The sequence below is a fragment of the Thunnus albacares genome, chromosome 19, assembly GCF_914725855.1.
Source record: "Thunnus albacares chromosome 19, fThuAlb1.1, whole genome shotgun sequence".
In the NCBI taxonomy this organism is placed as follows: Eukaryota; Metazoa; Chordata; class Actinopteri; order Scombriformes; family Scombridae; genus Thunnus; species Thunnus albacares.
This window is the reverse complement of record NC_058124.1, coordinates 10,064,695-10,076,967: the sequence shown is the minus strand read 5'-3', so window position 1 is coordinate 10,076,967 and position 12,273 is coordinate 10,064,695. Positions and strand designations below refer to the sequence as shown.

At 38.5% G+C, this 12,273-nt stretch overlaps 1 long non-coding RNA gene across 7 annotated transcripts in view; it reads left to right on the top strand.

The window, feature by feature from the left end:
• The window catches only part of LOC122970511, a 240,315-nt gene that overhangs the window by 35,316 nt on the left and 192,726 nt on the right, over nucleotides 1–12,273 (top strand). For all 7 annotated transcript variants that reach the window (XR_006399220.1, XR_006399218.1, XR_006399223.1 and 4 more), the window contains exon 2: nucleotides 9,499–9,709. This is a non-coding gene — a long non-coding RNA (uncharacterized LOC122970511). The remainder of the gene's footprint in view (nucleotides 1–9,498; nucleotides 9,710–12,273) is intronic.

Below are 12,273 nucleotides of genomic sequence, written 5' to 3'. Positions count from 1 at the left end.
CTCTGAGTGTACCTGGAAGGAGCAGAGAATCAAGACCTGAAAACAACCTCTCAGATATAGAGCTGAAAGCGACGGGGGGGCTTAGGATTGAAGAGAGGAGAAAGGGAGGGTGAGAGAAAGAGTGTTGTTTTCTTCTTTGTGGTCTGCAGGCTAGATGACTATCACGTCTCAATCTCAGAATGATTCTGTGTCAGATAGGATTGTCATTGCAGTAGTTTAGGGCACATTTGTTTTTGTGCTCTTATGTGTGTTTTCTGCTTTTCTATATATTCAGAGTACGGTATGACACGTATGATATTGAGTCCATGTTTGTATGTGTGACTGTGTATATACTGTGTGTGTGTGTGTGTGTGTGTGTGTGTGTGTGTGTGGTTGACATGTCAGTGTGGCCACGTAGTTGTCTCAGGTGCACTACAGGAAATGAAAAATGAAAATGAAAAAGGAAAAAAAAAAAAAAAGAAATGCGAGGAGCACTTGTCATTGGAGGCGGCTGCCATTTCTGACGGGAAATTAATAATGTATTCTTGCAAATTTGCTGTGTTATTCTCGGTGGGAGGCTTGGATGGGCGCTGCTGCGGACTAGAGGAGGGGAGAATACTGATCAACTGAGGGAAAGAAGACGGAAATACACAATATAAAAAATCTACAGCAAATACATACTGTATAGTCAAATCAAGTTTATTTATAAAGCACATTTCATACGTAAGGCATAGACTCAAGATATAAGCAAAAAACAAATGAGATCATACATGACAAAAACATATAAGATAAGAAGGTATTACAATAAAAAGGGAATAAGATAAGCAGGTATAATCATTACTATTAAAAAGGGAATAATAATAATACTGATTTAAAAATGAGTTTTAGCTGTTAACCAGATACTTTAAACCTCACTTAAAGCTTGAAAAAAAAAAGAGAACTCCAGAGAGTAGGACCATAATGACTCTATGTGCACACAAGTGCTTATATTATCAGCTAATCCAAACACGTGGACAATCATTGGATATATTGCACTTTCATTAGCTCCAAAATGTATCCGGCAGCCATCAGCAGCACGCAGACGGCAGTAAAGTGCGTCCAAATCAGTTGTATAATGGACGTTTGAATAAATGGGAATGTCCATGTAAGCTAAACACCACATGGCTGAAGCTGCCTAGTTATTACTGAGGCTGTGGATTTACATTCTGCTCTTTGTCAGTTGGATATTGCTTTCCTGAGCGTGGAAGGTCAGCTCTCATAGCTTTACTAATATCCTCAGGTCCTCTTTTCATCTTCTAAGGCATTCTCTTGTCGTCGCCCCCCCCCCAATGTACATGCATGTGTGAGCGGTTCCGGTGTGTGCGTGTGTGTGTAAGAGCTCTTAAGGCCTCTGTTCAGATCAATTTCATGGCTGGCTTCATCGCGGCTCACGTCTCTTACATACATCAGCTACACTGCAATGTAGTCGTCTGAACACCCAGCGATCGCTACACACACCAGCATAGCGCTGTCAACTTTAGCAGACTTTCATATGGTCGCACTGTTATCACACTCTGCTTCAAACATGCAGGTTCATGTTCGTTGTACCATCCAGGCTATGTTTTGACTCTATTCATTAGCAGCTCTGGTTTTAAAATCCCAAAAGGCAAGTGTCTGCTCTCGGCTTTGTTGTTTTACTTATTTCTTTTTATGTTGCTCTCCCATTCTGTCTCCCATTTCAGTTTGATGTGATCAACCCCTCAGATGACTGGAGAGGTGTTAAATATTGAGTCGTACTGTCAGAGTCTAGTTGCTCTCGGGCATAACCAGTCAAGCCTCTTCTTTACTTTCAGCTAATTCTGCTAACAAAATCTGACCTCTGAGATTTAAAGAAAGCAGCGTGAGAGGGATATGGAAAAAGCAAACAAGACAGATAAAAGGGGTTACAACATCTTATCACTCTTGCTCTAAATGGACAGATCCATTAAATATTGACACAGAGACGCCTTGTCCCAACATTTTATAGTCTCTTATGTGACATAAGAGATGACTCAGTCCAAGAGGAAAAAGGAGATCAAGGACGGGGCAAAACATGACTCTCACTTTGATATCACCATCAACACGGTCATGTAGAGAAAAGTATGGAGCTTAACCAGAACATTTGGGTTCAGATAAGACATTTTAGATCCTATAATATAAAGAAACATTGCATACGTGGTTTGAATAATTTAAGCCTTTTTCTTTCACACTTAATGTATGAATCATGATTTTGAAGGTTTTTGTTTTTGGTGCCAAAATACAATCACACCAAAACATGACTGGAACATCTAAATCTATATCTTAAGGCCTATTATTGTGCCTGATGCAAATTTTCGATCCGAATGTATGGATGATATTTTAAAAATAAAGTAATGTTAGGAGCCACTGTTTAATTCGGCACATATTTTGTAGGTAAATGAAGACTTGTTTCAGTAAAAATCTGACTTAAATGACTAGCCAACAAGTGAACCATCACCAACCATCGTTATGTTAAACTGACTTTTTTTTTGTGGAGTTCGGTGCACTTAACAGCAAATGCTCTTCCTCTGGCCGGGGATCTCCCAGCTGCCGTGGGTGGCGACCGGAGTCGTGGGTGGGGGTGGGTCATGCCAGTAACCCCTCTACATCATCGAGCCAACATTTCAGGCCCGTCCAGAAATGGTGAGAAACAGTTTAACGCTCTAACGCCACAATTCAGTACTACATAGTTCACAGTCTTTTCGCATGTTTGCAGCAATTATTTTCCAACATGTATAATGTGTTTGAAAAGACATAGCTGATTTTCCTTTACAGAGACTTTAAAAAAGGGTAGACGTTGCCAGAAATAAACTGAGAACAGCACCACTGGAGATAAAAGGTGTCAAACGAAAGGCCAGCTGTATTAACGCCACTTCTCTGGAATCATCTTACCGGCTCCATTAGCCTGCAACCCATTGATTTAATTTCACCTCTCATGCATGGAGTGCATTCCAAGGTCATATGTTGCATTTGCCCTTGAAATATGTAACCAATTTTACAGATAGGTCATGCTGAGAAGGTTTTTCCCTTTGCTTGCACGTGTTGCCTGGAGAGAGGGAAGGAGGAGAAGGAAGTAGTCATGGGTGATTGGTTTGGTAATTTACAGCGAGGATTGCTATATGGAACAAAGTGAGTTTGAAATGCCATGTGTCATTTTCTGTGATTGCATGGTTGGAGCTGCTTTTGCTTTTTCCACACATATTCTTTACCGCTCTCTCTCTCCGTGTCTCTCTCTCTCTGTCACCCACACAAGCAGGCCCACATACTCCCTTTTAAATAATTGGCTGTTTAAAAGTCAAGGGAAGGTTTTGCGTAGTGCGTGACGTCTTTTTAAAGGCTACTAACTACGTAAACTTTGCAGCTGAAGGCTCAGAACCATCAATTGCATCAGTAAAATCTAAGCAGTGAGCCAAGAATCATGAGCGCACACCTCCTTAAATGTCTATTTTTTTTTTTCTTTTTCTGACCTTGACAACCAGTTCCTGCTTGTGCCTTACAAACAATAGAACAAAACATTTCTTTGTCTCGTTTATCCTTGGATCACAAGAGAAATATTCAGGCAAATGTGCTTTTCCAGCTGCCTTTGATTAAGACATCACAGTTCTTGTCCTTGCCTCTTTTTATATTTTTATCTTCTATGGCAAACTCAGATGCAAAATGAATTGAACGCAGACAGTAGGTCCTCGAGTTTCATCAAATACACTCTGGGGTAAAGTGTGTGTGTGTGTGTGTGTGTGTATTTTTGCATTGCAAGCAAATTAAATTACATTAAAAGAAATGTTACATCTATAGTCACTTGAAAGATTTGTACTTGCGCACCCGAAGAAGGTGCAGGATGACATTCAAACATATTCAAAAGGAGGGAAATATCTGTGATAAATGGATGATAAGATTTGTTTTTTCATTTTGGATGACTAAAGGCCCTTTTGAATTTGTTTAAAGTCACTCAAAGCCAGTCTGACAGAGGAGACAGTCTTTGGCTGCTATTTCAAGCAAAAAACATCTGATAGGATTAAACTGCTATGACTTTGAGAATTTAGTCTTCCTGTATGTGCTCTGCAAACCTTATGACATTCATGCCAGTAGAAAATGGAAAGTGATGCAGCTAGATCCACAGATATACAGAAATCGATGCATTCATAAGGTGCATACTGTATTCAGTTATTCTGCCACCAATACTCAACATGTTCCCCCAGCTATTGTGCAGTGGCATTGACAACATTTCTGCTATTAATATCAGAGCACTTATTTAGCTCCAATTATGTGTATTGATGTTGTAACAAGAATCACTGCATGCAGTGACCTATACCAGACTCCTGCTTATATTTCAACTGGATTATTTAGGTGAGACAACTGAAAATAAGGCCTAGCTAGAATCAAATATATAATAGCCGAACAAAGAAAATATAAAACCCATAAAAGTACATAACAGCAGATCATAAATTCATCATTTTGTGCTTTCACCCAGCATCAGATGAGATTTTGTATTACCGCCTTAGGTCTGGCCATGGCTGCAAGAATCCTCTGCTCCTTTGAAACTAAACTTCAAAGCCTTCCTGAACTCTCAGACTGGACTTTAGATCAGTGTCACGCTCATTCTTCATTGTGTTTTTATCCAAGCTTTTCTCCCAAGAATTACATTCACATGCATCATAGAATAACCTATTATGCATTAGCATAAATTTGTTTTGGTTGAAAAGTAATGCCGGGATGTCAGACTTAATTTACTTGAATTTTCCACAAAGGATGCATTCTTTCAGCTTAAAGTATTCCATCCATCATCTGTACCTGCTTATCCTTTGCTGAGACCTCTCCCGCTTGGCATTAAGTGAGGGGCAGGGTACATCCTGGACAGGTCAGCAGTCCATCACAGCACTTACATATATAGACTAGGGCTGTGCAGTGCGTCAGTTTTGACTGCATATGCTATTACAAAATGATTAATAATTAATTATTATAATTATTATTATATTAATAATTATTATTCTGTGCGAAGAGAAATATGTATCCACTCACATGTGTGCGAGTGGGTTGAACTGGTGTCACATCTGTAAAAATTAGCAAAAGAAACATCACCTTATTGACCCAAATATAAGACAACCTCCCCCCTTTTTTCAAGACTCATCTTTGAAAAAAGATGTACAACTTGGATTAAATTACACTTATTGGCTTTTTACTTTCGAAACTTTTATTGCACTTACAGTAACGTAACAAGTGTAGTTGTCAACTCGGGTACATTACCTGGTTCACTCTCTCAATAAATCATAACAAATTGCAGTAGAGACTATGTTTATTTATGTAATTTACCTAATTTATGTGCAATTTTTGTTCTCCTGTTTTAGATAACATGAGGTCATAATATAGTGTGATTGTGATTATTTTTTTCTATAAATGAATGGTGTCAAACCTAAAGAAAACACTCTCTCTGCTCTCTGAAACATTAATGAAGGATTATTCACCCATTTATTAATGACTGATAAGATATCTATGGATGCAAAATACGATTTTGGTTCAAAATTTAGTATAGCGACTAATTGTAAAGGGATACTTGAGAGGGATCAAAAATGACCCACTCCATGCTACAGAGGGTCAGGATATCAACAGTATGTAAGAGTTAACCGTCCACTTGTGTGTGCTACTAAATTTTTCTTTGTGCTACTGAAATGTTTAGCTTGCTGGCACCAGTGTTACCACCTAATAATAAAACGTACAGCCCTGTAGACAGACAACTGTTCCACCTATGGGCAATTCAGAGTCTGCAAGTTTTTGGACATTCAGTATCTGGACCACACAAATACACCATTAACTTTGATGTCCATGTGGCTGAACTGACACAGATTCAGTATGCTGCTTCCATGCTCTGCATGGCAGACCAGCCATGTCCTTTGTAGGATAGAGCCCCTGCAATGGGAAACGTATATGGAGTTGCCAGATGCTTCTTTTCACCTTCTTTCCACAATTATTACTTCCTCTTGTGTACAGTAACATTTTCAGAGGTTCACAATGTTGAACTTCATTCTCTGATTATAGATTCCTTCTGAAATGTAATAAGGTTTGTTAAAGTTAGTTGCCATCCTGTGGTAGTATTTAAAAAAACAAAAGAAAAAAACATCAATTTCCAATAGAATTTTTCTACAAACCAAAACTTCTGCTCAATGCTATAATAGCATAAAAAACATAAACAAAAATACTTATAATTTCAAACAATCTGCCACAATATATTCATATGTTTGTGTCAGTGTTGGTCCAGACCAAAATGCTTTAAAAATATTAAATAAATTAACATTCATGGCTTCCAGAGATTGAATCCTACTAAATTTGGTGTTACACTTACTTAATATTTAAAGTGCCACCAGCAAGTTGACATTTTTGGTTTTAGTGAAATATCCCAACAATTATTGGATAGATTTACATGAAAATCTAAATATCCATGGCCCTCAGAGGATGAATCCTACTGACTTTGGTGATCCTACTGACTTTTCCTTTGGCACCACCAATTGACTTTTTATTTTATTTTTGAGAAATGTCTCAACAACTGTTGGATGGGTTGCCATGTCATTTGGTACACACATTCATGTCCCCCTCTGAATGAATTGTAACAACTTATTTTATTATTGTTATTACGTGTTAGCATTGTCATTGTGAGCATGTTAGCATGCTGATTTTAGCATTTAGCTCAAAGTGCTATTGTTCCAGAGTATAGTCTCACAGAGTTGCTGGCGTGGCTGCAGACTGTTAGTCTTGTTTAGAAATCAGTGGCTTATTTCTTAAACTCCAAAGTAATCATCAATGTGAAAGTCTCATGTACCAACAATGATGACATAAGAGGCTCTAACAAGGACTAGAAATACAGTATCTGTCAAAAGTTGGGGCTCATTTTCTCAATGGGAAAGTGTGTCCAAACTTTTGACTGGTACTGTACATTCATTTCCATTATTACTTAAATATAGTAATAGTAATAGATAATAACCTGTTACTGGACACATGCACATAGCAATCCATGACTAGAGAAATCAAGACAGGTCACTAACCAGCTCCAATACTACCCCAAATGTTGACAAGACAACATAAGCTAAGTATGCAGAGTAGAAATCAGTTGGAATCAGTTTAATCCATTTGTTGAAACTGCACTTTGCAAGTCCCTTTGCAGTGCCTTCATAAATACCTAGAGAACATCAAGTATCTTGTGGAGTTAATAGAAGTACAGCACTTGTGTCAACTTAAGAGTAAGAGTGTCAGTGTATTCATGAAGGTTGGTTTCTTTGATCGGTGTACCTCTCAAATCCTTCTCCCTCTCTTTTTATGGTTGTAATAAAAGTAGGATTATTTTTTGTCATAATCAGTTTGAGATGGATGGTGTTAAATAATCTCCCACATTATGAGATCCATCAAGTAGATTCAGACTTCTAGATTTCACATTGTAGCCATTTATCTGATGCTCTTATCACCGGTGAGCTAGTGCAACAGTTTAATTCCTACATCGCCAATATTATCAGCAATCAACAGCCCTGGCCATGCAATAACGATAAAACAAATAGTGCCAAATTTAGAAATAAGAATGTTTAAGTGCGTGTCAGGGGGTAGATAAAACTATAACTAGATGGTAAAATCTAGCTGGGTTAGTCACACCTCAAGGGACAGGCTTCTGCAATTGGTTAAACAGGGGCACACCACTGTAAGTTGTAGTGAATTATGTCATGCTAAAGGTTAAGGGGTACTGGATACTTGCAGAGAGCCATCACGCACTCCGAGGCAGGTTAACCTTTGCTTCTTCCTATTGATTCACCCCACCAAAGAATCCATATCGATTTGGCTTGTGGACCTCCTGGTATCAGTGACTTTTCTGCAAACAGAGCTGGGATGGATCACACACACACAAACAAGCAGAATCCAATTTTATAGCATGACATGAGTTTTTTATAGCATGACCATTAGTTTTTGTGGAAGGGAAGAAAACTACGGAGGTGGTGATGCTGCTCCTGTGGGAGGCAAGATGTGTGGTGCAAGCATGTGTTTTGGGCCTGACATAAGATTGATGGTGTGAGTGGTTGCCTGTGCTGATGTGTGTCAGTCTTATTTTTCTTGGCCTTATGCAACATGTACCTCACTGTGGAACTGTGACAGAAATAAATAAATAAATAAATAAATATATATATTGGTATCTTGCGTTAGCATCGTCTGCTTTTTAATGTCACCTATCACCATTAACAGAACAGTCTGTATATGCGCTTGGTGTATTTAAATGCAGTAGGAGATTAAATACTTGGTGATTTAGGTTCTCACTGGTCCAAAATCTCTACAGAGAGGTATTTGTTAAATGTGACATAATTTATTACAGCTTTTACCAATTACCCATTGTTTTTTTGTTTTTCTGTCTTTATCTTGTGGACTAATTATTTTAATAGTTTTAAATCTACAACAACAACAAAAGCAGAAGAGCCATTAAATGCAGAAAAATTTGATGATTTAATATACTCTATGTGCACAAATTTCTTGAGTAGCCTGAGGAAGAGCATCAGGACAGAAAACGTTTTTTTGTGTTTGTTTTGACATTACACACACTGAGCCTATTAAATTCTCTCACCTTTATGCGTTAATTAGTTGTAATTTAATATCTATTTCACTATAGTGTGGTTTGCATTTTGTCTTCTGGCTTTTTATTGTCCTTGTATTCAGTCACTTTGTAATTTTCTTTGAGTGAAGAATGAGTTTTAAAGATGCATTACATTATTTTTTCTTGACCATTGGAGATCAGAAGGAGGAGCTGAAACCTGACATTGCCTTAAAAAGTCGTTAGCAAACTATTTCCTATTAACAATCTTGTAGATGGAACAACATTAGCATTCATTTGATGTTGTGTTTGTGTCCACCTTATCAGTACAAGTGCTTTATGCCTCCTGAGCTGGTAAATGATCCACTATGTTCACCAGCCAGTTGCTAACTTTGTCATTTGCCATTTTGGTGTTAGGAAGATAGTTTACAGTGAATTGAGCTTTTTTTTTTTTTTTTTTTTTTTTTTTTTGCACAGCTGTTGCCGCTGCTGGAAACAGGGTTGATGCAAGTAGAGTTTGCAGGCCATAACACCAAAACAATGAGCTAAAATGTGCTTAAAAGCTCTGAAATATTTTAGTGGGTTCCTCACTCTGAGTTACTCCCTTCACATTACACATTTGATCAATTGTAGATATAAAATATTGTGCAGCTTTAAATAAAAAATGGCATCCACAACACCCAACAACAATAGCACGTGTTGCTTGGTGACGGGAAGGAGAACACACCCAGTTCCTGCTCTCCCTTCAGAGCACCACTGAAGTATTTGGCAATTTATTAGATTAATGTTATTAGTTCTACTTAATATAAAGTGTTAGGAGGACATTTGAGAGTAATCTGTTATCCAATTTCACAGGCAGTCTAAAAACGGCTCTTGGAATCTCTAGTGTCTCAATCTGCTCCTCCCTCTCGCTCTAATCTCCTCTCCTCCAGCTGGAGCCCAGGGAGCAGGGGAGTTCCAATGCCACTCTGAGGAGGGGCTAATCTGGGCACGGGCCGCCCAGGATCTCTGCTCTGGTCCCGGGCCAGTGCTCTTGGCTAGCTCCCTGCCCCAATCATGAGGCCTGCTCTGCTGGAAGCTTGCTTTGCTAGACGGCATGGTGACGCAGTGGTGGATGGATGACTCAAAAGGAGAGATGAGGAGGTGAGGAACGGGTGGGGGGTGGCAAGGAAATAATAGAGGGATGATGAGGAAAGGCAGGATGGTGGTGTAGAAGTGAATATATTAATCTTAGGGAAAATGTGAATGATGCTGTTCACAGCAAGGTAAGTGTGAGTACTTGCAATTGAGCCACTGGAGGACATGGGCAGTCATATTAATGTATGGGGTTTGCTGTGGGGGAGAGAGACCGAGAAAAAGAAGACAAAGGTTTAGACGCAAAAAGGCTGACAGGCAACTTTGATTTTGCTGGCTGAGATGAAAACCTTTACTTCGTTTTATTGGCTAATTAATTCCATCAGCTGACCACTGAACATTACAAAGTGACATTCTTGGCTGCTGTTTGGTAAATGTGCTCTGCATGCCGATGTCAGTAGCATTTAGCATTGGCCAATGGAAGCTGCCATTGACACACTCCTATCTGTTCTTGGAATTCAAAAAATAGAGTGAACAGTTTATAAATGTAAAGAAATGATCTCGCTGTTAACTAGGCTCAGGAAGTACATGTGGAAATGGATTCTGATTGCATGAGCTGGTTTCACATCATTTCAGGAATAGCCATGCTAATAGAGTACCAGCCGATATTGGGTTATCACAGAAATGTCGGTGTCAGCATATATGTCTGCTGATCCAAACATATGTTTGAGGTCATTTGAAAACAGGGTGACTTTCCATAGTTTGTCCAACAGAGAGAACTTACAATTCTTTTTTTTCTGTACTGTTAAATGTCCTGCTCAGTACTCAAATGAAAAAAAAAAGTTTCTATTGTGTAAAACAGAAAAAAAAAACAAAACCGGGGCTGTGAGATAGTTTGTGTATGGTCAAGTAAATTGGGTCAAGTTACTTGACCATACTTACATGTACTTGATTGACAATTTTATTGAAAATATTGTTCTACACTTGTTATACTGGTAGTGTAACAAGTGTATACTATGCATGCAGGACATTTTGCAGTTGAAAAATTAACTTGTTTCAGCCAATTATACCACCCTGCTGATTTGTCAGTTAAGATCTAGATCAGAATCAGTCAGATTAAGAAGATGTTACTGTTCACGTTGGTACAGACCATGGGGTATTTCTTTTTACCCTGCAACCATATCATTTAAAACAGAAAAGGCTTATTTCATTTAACCACTGACTGAATACTCACTAAAATCTACTTTTGAAATATAGAAAATAAATAATAGAATGTGTGTGAAAGTAAACATAATCCTTATCTCATGGGTTGATTGTGTTATTTTAAAACAATATTTTTTTATGTTTTACTTCTCAAATCCAATATCATAACTCCAGCTTTTGATCATTATTTCACCCTCAGGATTGTATACTTTTTTCCCCAGCTATCAAAACCTGACAAGAGATCATAGAGGATTTTTTTCTACTAAAATGGATGAATATGAGGTTCATTTATGAAAAGCTTTGAGGAAAATATAAAGTGGCACAGGAACTGAAACTCTATCAAATATTTGTCAGTGAAAAATGTAATCCCTGATGAAACAATGAGTGTACTTTCTTTTTACCATATCTCCTATCAGTTTCACTTAAACTAATGGGAATTTCTAATTTGTATAATTTAATAGAAAGGCATCACAGATAGCGATATAATATGCTGAATTTCTGGTGATGACTTTCTGGTTTCTCCATGGGGAAAGTGGAAAAGAGTGATAGAATTAAAAAGAACACAGGGAGAAAATAAAAAAATGAAGAGTGAAGGATTACCTGGACAAAGCACTAAACAGAGAGGCAGAGAAAAGTAGAGGCTCATTGAGAGATGACAGAGAAACAGGAGGAAGAATAGGAGGTGGGGCTCAGACAGATGAGAAAACTTTCTGTGCTGTAATGAGAAGAGGACAGAACAAGGAAAAATAAAGAGGTGCAGATAGTGAGGTGTAGGGGGAGAGAAGTGGCAGGAAAAGATTGAGAATAAGAACAGGATCCCCCACTGTCTGTGTGTCTTTTTGTGATAACAGAGCAAAAGCAAGGGGGTGTGAGTGCGTGAGTGGCAGCAAAAGTATAGACCCCTTTTCAAAGAAGAGTTATAGGAATAACTTATTTTTTCCTTCCTCACCAAAAGCCTCTTACATTAAGTGTTTACTCTTAGCTTCTATAGCAAGATTCAATCCCTGGTTTTTAAAGAAAAAGTAATTACTCGCCTTCTACCTCAAAGGAAGGCTGCATAATGAACAGGATTTTCCAAATCACAAGTATGTAGCTATTATTATGAAACTGTTCTTGTGTACACACACACATGCACACACACAAGCACACACACACACACACACACACACACACACACACACACACACACACATTTGATCAGCTTTAAATGCGTCTCTGCGAGGCAGCACTGCAGATTATGACAGGCACTGGCACTGTGATCTTGGACTGGCTAGGCAGCTGGCAAAGCTTAAAAACCTCTACAGGTGCTTGGGCAGATGCCTGTGTGTGTGTGTGTGTGTGTGTGTGTGTGTGTGTGTGTGTGTGTGTGAGCTTTATCAGGGTGTGAGGCAGCATGCATTTCCTGTATTACGATGAGATTGCAGCAGGCA